This window comes from Neolamprologus brichardi, chromosome 7 (genome assembly GCF_056152115.1).
Source record: "Neolamprologus brichardi isolate AB-2024 chromosome 7, ASM5615211v1, whole genome shotgun sequence".
Classification (NCBI taxonomy): domain Eukaryota; kingdom Metazoa; phylum Chordata; class Actinopteri; order Cichliformes; family Cichlidae; genus Neolamprologus; species Neolamprologus brichardi.
In genome coordinates this window covers 22048219-22062351 of record NC_142110.1, presented here as the reverse complement: position 1 = coordinate 22062351, position 14133 = coordinate 22048219, and the positions used below count along the sequence as shown (strand labels likewise).

Genomic DNA, 14133 nt, shown 5'->3' with positions numbered 1-14133 from the left:
TTATAAGTTATTATATGTTACCACTGTAAACTGAAAAATGAGATCAAGTTAAATGTTATGGAGAATACAATCATGTCTATCATGTGTAATGACTGGTGTTTGCCCTCTGGGTAAATTAGTTCTTCCTATGGAAAGCTTTATTTTTTCATCTCTGTTATATAACAGATGGTGTACTCAGGTGTTCCACAACTTTTTAGACAGGAAGTGGTAGTTCAAGATTGAGAAATATTGAGAAATATGCTGTCACTGTCAAAATAATATGGCTGTTTATCAGGTGTAAGTGTGTGTGTGTGTGTGTGTGTGTGTGAGGATAAAAACCTGAAAATATGATTTTAAATTACACACAACCTAAAGTAGCACAACAATTAGTTTCACAGCGCATTGCAAATTTGAATTTCTTACAGCTGTTTCTTTAGCCTGATATTAGTACAAAATTGTCACAATTTCTTCGTGTTCAGTAAATGATCATGACTCTGAAAGTTAGGGAATTTCATGTGGGATACGTGTGTGTCTGTTTAGTCAGAAAGACATCTTGGTTTTTATTTGAACATATTTTGAAATTTCCATCTCCAGTACTTTTGCCTCCATACAGCAAACCTGTATGAAATAATTTATCATAATAATCTGCAAAACACACTATTTCTTTGGTGGAAAAATGTTAACACACAACACCAAGTCTAGTAAGTTGCTGTTGCAATTTTCTAATGCTGTGACCACAGCAGAACTCCACTTACCAGTAGTTTCCATTTGGGCGGTGTCAGAAATCTCACAGAAAAATCTCAAAAGCAAATACACATGTGGTGATGATCAGACAGATTTGTGGGAAAATATCTCTATTTGAAATTTAGGCAAACAAACCAGTTAACTGATAACTTACGGCCTCAGAGTTCTCATCACACCAAATTAGAATAAGGGAACGTCTGAAAAATATAAGCATCATTTTCTCTGAAAATTGGCATGTTCTTTTTTCTTATTTTTAATCACACCACAAAACCATTTGATGTCTTAGCTCAGTGTCGTATGATGCTGTTGGGACTGTAGCCGTATCAAACTGTATGCTTCCCCCCTCTTGTGCACAGAGAATCAGAATAATGTTTCAAACAGTAAATCACTACGATGGAAAAGTAAATTGGTAGGGGTAACAACTGGCAATGAAAAAATGTGATTGTGTTCATGCTGTGGAGTGTAACATAATTTGTCATGTGATTGCCACTGAATGTGTCCATTGTTTTAAAAAAACACAAGCCAAAAATCTTATCGCATTTTAAAAACTGTATACATATCAACTACAGGTCAAAATACACACTCTGCTATGATTATATACTCATAATTTAATAGTCTACTCACCTTCATAAGAGTCACGTGATATATTTTACCTGAAATGAGTGGTGAGCATTTTTTCCCTGACATCATCCCACCTGTGTATGACAAATCACAGCATGTTCCTAAATTTCCTCTTGTAATCTTTTCTGTTGTTAGCTACCAGTGCGAAGCTATATTTAGGGGGATGACGTCATGGTTAAAAGTGAGACCAAAGGGCTTTGAAGACATGTGCTACAAAAAAGAGGGAGTTATGTTAAACTCCGGATGCTAATAACACATCGGGTGTGTGCTTCATTATAGCTCCTCATCAAAAACAGATAATAAGCATTTATCCTTGAGGATTATCCCATGGACAGCAGCATCCATTTGGTTTCAGCAGTCTTGAAAACCACATGTGGATGCACTCAAAATTTATGTGGATTGACTCAATTGGCTAAGCTATCTTTCAGGGCTTTATCACAGGCTGCATTTTATTTTTAGTGTAACCTCAATATTTGCCGTCAATCAACTATTTGAAATACAAACACTAAAGGTAGCCATGTAACAGAACTAAACAACAACAAATGGGATTTTTTTTCATGACTTTTGTTTTTATCCTTCTATCTTTTTTTGCAGGGGGATTCATTCATAATTTTCATCATTCGTTTCGCAAGCAGGAAAAATAATCACGTCCGTTTCATATATCTATCAAATCTGTTTTATTCACAAGCACTGTAAATGGCAGCACATTTGTTCTGTCTACCTTATGCTGGACTGAAGCTATATCAATCTCACCCTTGAACATAGATGAGTTGTCTCTGTTTATTTGTGTTTCTGTGGTTAAAGATTGTAGCTTCTCTGAACAAGGCTTGTGCAGCTCCACATTTTCCTTGATGGGAATGTTCATAGTGGAAAGACCAAAATCCCCAAATGACATTAATTGATGCTAATAAGGAGTGTATGCCAAAGCCTTCCACTGTATATTTTCTATCACTGTCTCATAGTTTCTTAGAAAATGGTAAAAACCCAATGAGTGACATGTTTGAACTAAGCGACACACTCCTTCAGGATGAGGAACGTGGCTACTGTAGTAAAGTTTGAGTCAGTCCTGCAAAGGCATCCCCTATGCGAGGAATATTGCATTTAGCAAAACGGTTTGTGTTTCAGTCTTGAAATGGAAATAGTCACCAAATATATTATTTGCTATTCTCTGCCAATTAATATTTGTTTTGGAGAATGAGAATAGAGGGTTTACATTGAGTGCTTTTGTCTAGGCTACAGAAGCTTAGTGCTTCTGATACCTTTGATAGCTATTGTTGATGTTTATCATGGTTATAATAATAAGCATGGATAAAGTTCGAGGGCAATTGTGGCAACACAAAAAGGAACTTTTAATATGAAACAGAAAATGAAATTTGCATCCATTAGTGAAAAAAAAGGTTTTATAAGAATTTTTTTTATGCTTTCTTAAAAATGACAGGTGTATGTAGTCTTAAAACATGCACATATGTTTTTACCATGTAACATCCTACAGTTACGTTCCCCACTCAGGAGGTGTAATAGTGCAAGAGACTGCCACGGACATCACTGAACTATCACCATTATGCTACATTAGTGGAAAAACCTCAGATCCTCCTTTAGATACTATTCTAATGGCATTTGGAATTTGAATTAAAAACAGAGCTCCTTAGTTAATACCTTCAAAATCAAATTAAACTTCATTCATTCTAATGCTTATTCATATATTTTTGTGCGGGGCATATGGAGTCTTTTTTGTGTGTGTCACACAGATGATTGTGTTGTGTTGTAGTGGTATTAGACGCAAGTCTTCCACAGCATTAAAACACTGAGAGCTGACGTGATGAACACTGATCACGTCTTTAAAATACAGTGTGCAGCTGGGGCCTTGGCATATATGTGCATATTACTTTGACATGCATTAAGTGCCATATTCATAAACAGTGACCAAGCACACACCACACGAGAGAGCGTCCTCCCCCAGCAGGGCTGTTCTACCAGCCACACAACTCAGGAATGGCTGAGAAAAGCTCAGGGGATTACTTGACCTTCAAACTCCCTAGATCCCAGTCCAGTTGAACAAATGATCGACCCAAAATGACCACAGGACACCCTAAGAACTCTTGTGTTTCTGCCCTGATAAGTCTATTTTGAGTCATCCCATATGTAGAGTATGTTAACATATGTCAGTTACATGAGATTACTGTTGTTGTTGCTGTGACCAAGTCAGTTTTTCTCATAAATAATCACAAATTAATCAAGGTATCTCCTTCTGTTCTTTGTCAGTCTACTAATATTAATGTAATTCAAAAGTTGTACTTGGCAGGTGTATTTGTGCAGATCCAGGTGACCGCAAAACTCAAAATCTGAAATCTCTCATTGACAAAACTATTCCAGACCATAGTTGTGGTGTGCCAGATTATGTCTAGTCGTATCTAGTTATCTAGTTGTATCCTAGGCATCTAAAACTTTATAGGTAACAAAGACTCACACCCGTGTATGTATAAGGTCCCACAATTCACATGACAAGGTAAAAACTAGGTCACAAAGTCCAAGAAACTCAATGTAGACATCTATGATAAAACTGTGAAAGGCATTCAGTCGTGAAAAAAGTGCATGCCGAGGAAATTACATTTATTCCATCCAGTCATTTTCTTAATCACTTATCCAGCTTAAGAGTTAACAGGGTGCTGGAATTTATCCCAGCTGTCAAAGGCGAAAGGCAAGGTACACTCTGTACAAAAGATATTTTTAATCTCAATGAGACTTTTTAACTTGATAAATAAAGAATATGTATATAGAACAGGGTGTCAAAACGGATTGACAATCACATACTTTTTCATCCACACCTATTGCCATTTTGGAATAACCAGTTATCCCGACACCCATGTCTTTAAACTGTGGCAGGAAGGCAAAGTAGCTGGAAGTACGTCACACAGAACCACATAGAAAGGCAAATTCAACAAGTACAGTGAAATAAGAACCATGCTGTGAGGCGACAGTATAAACCACTGCGCCACTGAGTCCCAACCAGTTGTGCTGTCAAATCTGCTGCTGGTATCTTTTTTTGTTTTTCTTTGAACTATTACTTACAGATAAAATTGGTGTATTTCAGCAAATCCAAAAGGGAGAATTAGCTGTTGTAATAATTAACTCAACAAGAAAATCACAAAAGCACAACTCATCAGAAGCTCGTATTGGCCCTTTGGTGGAAATAACTTCTTATATGGTTACCATTCTCTTAATTCAGCTTTCTAAAATTTTTGACCACTCTTCCAAAATCCCTTCAGTTGCAAGATGTTTCTTTGAAAGTATTGCTCATTTCAGCAAGATTGAACAAAGAACATAATTGTTTTTTTTAACCTTTTCTATTTTTCCTTTGATGGATGCTTTTGTGTGTTTAGGATCATTATCTCAGTAAAAGCCTCACTTTTGCTTCAACTTTGCTTCAACTTCAACTTTCAGACATCAAGTGGTCTGTGTATTTTGTATGATACAGAATTCATAGATGAGTCAGTGACTGCAAGCTGCTCAGGGACAATGAAAGAAATTCAAAGGCATGACTCTGTTGTGTAAAAACCCATATTGACTTCCTTTGTTTAGCTAGAGCACATTAATCCAAAAGTAATGGTCTTTGTCTAAATGTTCATGAGAAAACTAGTTTTATCTGATACACTTTGACACAAACAGTTGCCAAAGATTTAAGTGTAGATCCTGTGATTGAAACTATGGGGCTCTAAGAAAGTCTGCTCTTGAGCTGCATGTGCAGGAGTGGCCGGTCATGAACAAAGTGACAGTCACTGCAGCGTTAGCACAGAATTAAATACTATGCTGATGTTGGCCAGTCAGCGTTGAGTGTTGAAATTCATTCAGTTTTACTAATTAAATTCAGGTTGTAACTGAACAGTTTATAGCTGCCAGAAGAAGAAAACATTTTTTTTGTAGATCAATCTTATATCAATATGTTGGCTAAAATTCTCTACAAAATCCATTTTCCCATATAGCCAACTGGTGACTTTTTTTTCTCTTTTTTGTTGAGAAAAAAGAAAAAAATCCCTGCTTGTCATGCAAAACTAAAAAACAAACAAACAAACAAACAAACAAACAAGCAAACAAACAACGAGTCCACCCATGGTGATGGTGATGAACCTTGGCATACTGACAAGTATCTATCTAAGAAAACATGCATAACAAAGTGATAATAGTTCTCCCTTCAAGTGAAATTTCCCTACAGGGCTTAACTTTTTTTTTCATGGGTCCACAATTATAGTGTGTTTGATTGTTTGTCCCATTTCATTAATTTTTGCGATGTGTTATCCATTTTTTAGGTAACTATTCATATTAATAAAATGTAAAAATAAATCTAAACTTCAATATTATAAACCTTAAATAGAAGTAGCGTGGTGAGTTTAACGGGGACCTTTCAAGGGACAACACAGAAATGAGCGCTTTCTGCATAATTGATGCTTTTGTGTATTTTGTTTGTTTTCTAATAATGGCTGAATATTTTTGTCTGGCTCGCTGCAGTGTGTGTTTCACTGTGTCGAGCAAAGTCTTTTGGTGCTTCTGGAGATCTTGGTGTGATGATCCTGAGAACCGGATGGTTCAGCATTTGAATGTGTGATTTTGGCTCTGTGTGTGTGTGTGTGTGTGTGTGTGTGTAATGGGGGGAGTGTATCGTCACCACCACTGCTGGCCGTGACTCACAGCGCACAATGCTTTTCGCTTCTCTCTCGAGCCCTTTATTTATTTTTAGCTGAGCAACGTTTTATACGCCCGAGCTGTAGGCCTGCACACAAGATGAAACACACATGTGATGCAGAACATACATTAATTTATCCACACCAAGATACCACAGTGTGTGTGCATTTTGTACTTTTTTTTTTTTGCATTGATATCTGAGCCTGATGAGCTTTGCTGTTAATCACATTACTTGTATGATAATTATTTCAGCCTGTGAACAGACACTGGAGTATGGCTACAATGGATTATCTTGAATATGAAATGAATTCTTCAGATTATAATTGCAGATTGAGTGTATGCATTGATTTGGAAATCTTCAGGTTAACAGTCTTCTCAATTTCTTACAAACACCAGCCTATATTTAGTTAAAAAGTTTAAGTAGTTGCATTCTGGTTCTCATTAAATTATAGACATTAAATGGCTGTTGTAGCAGAACCCTAAATATGTTGAAGTCTTCAACCTGCACATTACTACATTAGTTGTATGTGGCTGCACACTGGGTTAATGTGTGTGTCTCAATTAAAATGTTACCATTATGTACAGATTAAGTATCTATCCTTAGTAATGTATAAATGTGTGTCAGCATGGAAAGATCATACACAAACCTCAAATTTGTACCTCCGTGCTATTTAAGTAAATACAGTCAAGTACTCACATATCTGGACATAATAATAATAAAAAAAACTTCTGGTCCTTAAATTTAGGCAATTAAACTGGTTCTTAAATAGCGCTCTTCTACTCCACTTGAGCACTCAAAGTACTTTATACAACATGTCTCATTCACCCGTTCACACACGCATTCATAAAAACACTGTTTTTCTACAAGAGCTTTCTAACCTTAACACACATTCACACTCCGATGAACGCATTAGGGAGCAACTCAGGGCTTAGTATCTTGCCCAAGGATACTTTGGCATACAGAGTGGTGCAGCCACCAACAACCAGCCTTCCGATTTGTAGATGATCTGCTGTACCTCCTGAGCGGCAGCCACTGCATCGACAAACTGTCTCATCTGAGTTGACCAACACATGACATACCACATTATTTCATGTAATTGGCAAAAAAATTAAGAGAAAAGGCGCATCCTTACCACTACCATCGGAATTAAGACAGTAAGGAGAAGCTTGTAGTGATCTTAGAAGGACTGGAAATACATCAGCAATGAAGGATATTAGAGGAGCAATTGTTGCTTTCTCTCAATCTGGGAGGATTTATCTGGTCATTTTCAAATTATCTGATGTCCATCATTCTGCAGTGAAAAAGATTATTCACAAGTAGGAAACATTCAGACAGTTGCCAATCTTGCCAAGAGTGTACATCCCAACAAATTCAAGGTCCCAAGGTCAGACTGTGAAATGCTCAGAGAGACTACAAAAAAGCAAGAGCAAAATCTCAGTTAGCATTTTAAACGATAAAGTCATGATGGTATACTAAAAAAAGTGAACAAGTATGCCTTGTTTGGATCTTTTCTCTCTAAAAAAGTGGCTTAGGTTTGCAAAGCAGAATCTAAATAAACCACAAGACTAGAACAATGTCCCTAGGACAGAAGAGACTAAGTGGAGCTGTTTGGCCATAGTACCCAATTAAAACTTAATATATATTTGGCAAAAACCAAATCAACACAAACACCTCACATCAACTGTCACGCAGGATGAATGGTTTGGGCTTGGAGTGAGGCCATCTGTCCGATACTAAAGTTTAACCAAAACTGGGCCATGCAACAGGACAATGATTCCAAGCACATCAGGTACAACAGAATAGCTGAGAAAAAGAGTATAAAATACTGCAATGGCCCAGTCAAAGGACAGACCGTAATCCTCGAGCTAGTTGTCGGACACAGAAGTTGACAGTTCCCTCTGTGTATTTTTGAAGTCCACAACGAAACTGCAAATGCCCTCATGAAAGTGGTCAGAAAGAGAGTTCAGGATAATATTCTAAAGGCATAGGAAACAATACCTTCAGCCTCTGGCTCTACTGAGGAATTTCAGAGATGCATAAGGAGGCAACCTTGAAGTGGACTTTAGCCAAATTTAGAACAAGTAAATATTGCTAAAGATGGGCAGTGTAGAGGAACCTCTTAATCACAATGATGTATGTGTTCATTTTTCACCACTATATATAAATTCACATATTTTATGATTCTATGTATCTTACAGCAGTACATTATCACAGAACAGCAGAGCACAGTAAAACTGGTCACTTTTCTGAGGAGGTAGAGGTATCCAGCTTGCCTCCTGCAGTGCATTATTTAAGAGCTCACTATAGCTACTCCTTCTAGTTATAGTACTGCCTTAAAAAAGTGCATAAGCTTATGAAAAATACCATATTTTGGTAGGCAAAACAAAAAATATGTTACAGTCCTATTTGGCTCTACAAACCTTCATATTGCTTTAGTTCCTTATTCCTTATTATGTTGCAGAGGTAGGAATTAATTAGATTATGTCAAATTAAAAGCAAAGTAAATTACAAAACAATTCAAAATAAAAATGACAGCTTTTATGTGGTGTAAGAAGTGTCAGTTTTGGATTAGATAAGTTGCTCTGGATAAGCTATATCTCATCATTATTGGTCAATTCTCATATGTGCAGGTAATCAGAATACAGGACAGGTGTGGAAGACCAGTGAATGACATATAAAAGGTTTGAGGGACATTAGAAGAAGACAGCTCATCTCATCTGGTAGCTACACCGATGTTACCTGTAACTGTCATCTAGTCCATCCCGTCCCTTATCACCATCCTTTCTACTTTGATCTGATTTACAGTTTCATACTGCTTTCCTTTCTTTTCCTTTTTTTCTCCATGTTTTCAAGTTTTTGCCTGTATCCCTCATCTCTTCTGCTCCTGTTTCCAAGTTTCCGTCTCACTTGTGATTCCCCTCTCTCCCCCTTCCCTCTCATCTGTCTCTGTCTCTCCCTCTCTTTATCCTTCTCTCTCATTCACTCCATCTCTCTCAGGGGCCTGAAGTGAGGATTGACAGAGGGGAAATCCTGACTGACTGAAACCCAGCAGATTAGTTCTTCTCTTCTTTCTTTTCTTTTACCTCCCACCCCTTCGCTTTCCATTTCTCCACCCTGAATGCCTGCTACTTTGTCTCTCTCGTCTCCTTCACACCCGTGTCCTTCATCTCCTCACCCTGTGTGGCTAATTGTTCCTGATCCAGCCTTGGCTTCTTGGATTAAGGTACATACATACTCCCCCTAAAAACAAAAAACAAAAAACAAAAAAAGAACATGTTTTTAGTTGTAAGGTCAACGCTGTCATCCTGTTAATCAAAATCAAACATTTTTGTATCATCACCAGTGTCACCAGTGTCTCAAACAAAGTAACAAACAGACACTAGAAAAAGGAGAGATATTAGGGAATGGACTACATTGACAAATCACACCTTCTTTTTTTGAAAACATTAAAATTATACTCCGTGCTAATTTTTACTAGGTACAACTGTACAACCTAAAGCAATCCAATGCCATAACCTATTTTACAGAGCTCATTGTTCAGTTAGCAGTGGGGCATTGTTGACTGCCAAGTTTAAACGTGTAATCTAGTGAAACACGATCATTTTGCCTTTCCATTTATATGTGATTAGAAACTTGTTGTATGTGTGTTTGATGTACATGACCTTTGTCCTGAAACACTTCTGTATCAGTAAAAACAAATTACAGGCATCTGAACATCGAGGCATGTTTTAAAAAACTGGCCACAAGCTGTATGTTACGATATTTAAGACAGTGCATAAGATAGGGATTATCATTATGAAAAAACCTCAGATGTCCATCTCATTGGACTTTTACACTTGCTCTGGCCTTCCTTTGTTCAGTAACTTTTATACCTTGACAATACTTTCATAAGAAATATCCATTATTTTAATCCTTTTAATCCTGTTTTGAAGCTAAACAATTTGTTAAGTTGCTTTTGTTCCTAAACTGAAACAAAATAAGGTGAAAAATATCTATCTCCTGTTTTCTGGTTGGATAACTTTTTGAGGTTGACTTCCAGTTGGAAGTTGACTTGTTTTCTGTATTGAAGTGTCTATGCCAAAGGTCTTCGGTTTTGTACTCTACAATTCAGTGACTAGAAATAAACTATGGTCTTCAAATAGTAGACTGAAATGTGTCATTTAACCAGACACTGAATGAACGCTTTTAGCACACTTTTGATATTTTTGTTTAGCAAAACAAACAAGCTTTATTATTTGTCAAGTATAGTATCATGCAGAGTACAATGTGTAGTGAAATGCTCTTGCGTCCGTGCTGCAGACAGGCTACAGATGTAGCTGTGCCATTCCAGGGCTTTCTGGTTAGCATGAGGGGTCTAGCCAGGGTACTGGGTGGGAATCAAACTTGCGTCTCCCGCTCCAAAGATGTGTAGTCTTACCACTACACTATCTAGCATGCATAACTGTAAACTGAATGCATTTTAGTTTTGCACTGTCTGACATATGAACTAATTTTATATGCCACTTATATGTCAGTTTATATGTGCATTGATGATGCTATATTTTCTTAAAGAGCTTTAAGAAAAGTCAGACCCACTCTCTCTCTCTCTCAAACAGCACGTTTGCTGTCACATTTTATTTGTAGTGTGAACAACCAGACAAAAAAAATCAGATTTGATCAAAAAATCAGAATTGAGCATTAAGACCTGCAGCGTGAATGTAGCCTTAGTTTAGCAAGTTTGTACTATGAGAGAGATTGTATTTGAATCTCACAAATTTCTTGCATATGTATATTTCTATTTAATGTTTTTTTTTCCTTTTTTTCGTAGGTGTATCTTATTAGCTCAACTTACAATACCATGGGAGGATAGGCTAGCAATTTTAAACCAGCAAAACAAAACAAAGTACCTGGACTTGATAGGTGAAACTGTCATCAAAGGGTGCCATGCAAACATTTTTCCCATTGAAATGGGCTGCTGAGGTCCTATGCAACATCCATACTTTCTGCAAAAGCTCACCTTGCAACTGAAGCACTTAAAGAAAGTCATTTAGGGAAATAGCGTAACCGCCTTTTGAAGAGTACAGGTTAAGGAGTGAAATGCTATGAACCTGAGATACCTGCTGATGATGCAGAAGGGTCCGTAGCATACAGGAAGCTCGAACAATCCTCCCACCAAGTGACATCAAGGAAATCTTGCTACGCTCTAGCTCCACCATATTTTTGTAGCTACAAAGACGTCAGCTTGTAGCAATGCATCGTCAATGTTTATCTCACTTGCATTCTTGTGACCACGGGGAAAAGCCCACTGGCAGTGGGGGAAGACCCACAGACATCTGTGAAAAAACAGAAAACAGCTCAGAAAGGCAGCAGGCAATAGTGTTAGAGTTAGCACTCTGCATGAGTAAACTACAAGTACTAAAGAAAGAGAATAAAGCTAGGCAGATTGGGGGTATTACTCTGCCAGAATGGACAGATCATATAGCCAAAAATCCGGAAAGCAGCATAAGAACTACAAAACTAAACTGGGCAAAAGAGGTACGTGAGGTAAAACAAAGTTGCTCCAGCTATGGCAGAATATTTAAGCATCATACTTCACCAACTGCAGCAATGCAAAGGACCCAGAGGGCAATCTCTGAGTATATGAGTTATGCTTGTCAGTCGGTGGAGGACCTGAGCCAGGAGGCACACCACAGTGCTCTGGCCCTCTGGCAACTCATGTTGCTCAAACAAGGAATGTGAATGGAGAGAGTGTAGTGGTAACACATAGTGACCTCTTCAGAAACATTCCACTGGTGGAATATCCTTACCAGTTACCAAGGCTAAAGCCACACATCCAGTTTAACATGGCAGGATTTACTATGGACAAAGTGAGACCAGTTGTGAAAAAAGCCCAAGCAGGGTTCACCCCTGGACCATCAGGGACCTCATATAAGATCTATCCTCAGCTGAAAAGTTTATACAAACCCTTACAAACACTCTGGAAAAAGAGGAAAGAGCTCAACCTCTGGACACTTGCTGAGGGCTGCTTTGTACCTAAAGGGCAGATGTCAGTTGGGATTGAAGAGTTTTAAGAGAATTCACTACTGGATGGTGAGGGGAAAATATTCTGGTCCACTGTTGCTAAAAGACTGACATCTTATTTGTTCAATAATGAATACATTGATCTTAGTGCCCAGAAAGCAGGAGTTAGGGTATTCTAGTTGTCTGGAGCATACATCAGTGATTGGCTAGATTAATAAGAAAGCAAAGAGTAACAACACCAAACTCTCTAATGTATGGCTGGATCCAGTGAAAACATTACCTGAATGTAACCCATCAGCTGGTTCAACCTGCATTAGAGAGCTATCTAATACCACCAGAGATAGTGCAGCTTGTAATGTTATACATGATGTTTGCAATGACTCTACTGCTAGAGGCAGGTGGATGAGGTATAGAGTTCCTAAATCAGAGGACAGCACAAGACATCCTGCCTGCCAAGTGTTCTTAGACAATCTAACTGTGATGACTTCATCATTCCAGGGCAACACAGTGGATCCTGAGTGCACTGGAGAAGATGGCAACATCGACATGGGTGGAATTTAAACTGGAGAAATCCAGAAGCATCCTTAAAGGAAAATGTGCAAGAAACACTTTCAGTAACCTTCAGAGATTCCAACAACTCAAGAACAAGGGATCCAATGTCTTGGAAAGAATTATGATATCTCCCTGAAGGACACAGGCAATCCCAGGGATGCCAAATCTCAGTTAAGTACTTTTCTCAAATCAATTAACAACAGCCTGCTGCTTGACAGTTCAAGGTTTGGTGCTTTCAGTATGACATCATACCCAGACTACAATGGCTATTCCTACTGTATGCCTTCCCCATGTCACAATTGGAAGCAATGGAAAGGCTGTGCAGCAAATTTCTGAGAAAATGGTTGGGCATTCTCACTCCCTTTAGCTTGGTAAACCTGTAAAGCACTTACAAGCCATTACCAGTTTCATCACTGGTGGAAGAATTCAAAGCCACCAAGGCAAGAGCAGTGGGTACACTCCTCCCATCAAAAGATGAGAATGTCCAACAGGCCAACAAATCTATTGGATGCAGCAGGAAGTGGAAGTCACGAAGCAGTATTGGAGCCAGAAGCATACTGGAAGCCCACAGAGATCATCAGTGTGGTCTGTGAAGGTCACTTGGGAGCAGAGGCAGCAGAAGATGACTGCCGGGTGAAGGCGATGGGGCTTGCATCCCCAGGCTTTTGGATGCAGTGGGACCAAGCACTTGCTGGACTAATGTCCTGGAAAGAACTTCTTACCATGTACCATGGCTGATCTACCAACTCCAAGCAATTTAAAGATCTGGGGGAAGGAGGAAAGCTCATCATGCCTGCAATGTGGCGCAGTACTGTGCACACTGAGCCACATCTTGGGAGGATGTCCAAAAGCACTGGGAGAGGGGACATGACAAGGTTCCAACAGAAATCACCAAATAGGTGGGCTTCCAGAAAGCTAGCCAACAAGAACCAGGTACCTCCTTGTGTAGCCATTCATTTTCACCTTCAAGGCAACCAGGCTCCCAGGACAAATACAACAGCCATAAAGAGGGGGAAAAGCTAGTGAACCTGAGATACCTGCTGATGATGCAGAAAGGTTCTCAACAAAGAGGAAACTCAAACTATCCTCCCACCAAGGGACACCAAGGAAATCTTCCAATATAACTCCACCACATTTTTGGAGCTCCTACAATATCAGCTTGTACCAATGCATCTTTGATTTTTATCCAACTTATGTTTCCCCATAGACATGGGGCAACAACAAGCCTTAGAACTCTGGGTCTGTGGACCAGATTGTGTTCTGAGAAGGATGAAATGTATATATAGTATGAAACCAACAGTACAGAACTAGAAAAAATCTGAATAAAAATGTTCTTGGTCTCGCCTTTTTTAATCTAAAAATAATAATTTTGCCAAACAAATTAAAATATTCAATTCTTTCTGGTTGTATCCAACTATTCAAAAACAGACATTAATCTATTAAAATGTGAGATGAGGTGCTGGTTCTGTGACTATTCTGTAATCTTCTTCTTTTTTTTTTTTTTAATAAATACCATAATGTTAATCACAACAATCATCTTTTACAATTTATTTATTTAT

At 38.3% G+C, this 14133-nt stretch overlaps 1 long non-coding RNA gene across 12 annotated transcripts in view; it reads left to right on the top strand.

Annotated features, from left to right (window-relative positions):
* Positions 1-14133, top strand: part of LOC102785644 (uncharacterized) — a 51496-nt gene that overhangs the window by 11535 nt on the left and 25828 nt on the right. The gene's annotated exons all lie outside the window — the stretch shown is intronic.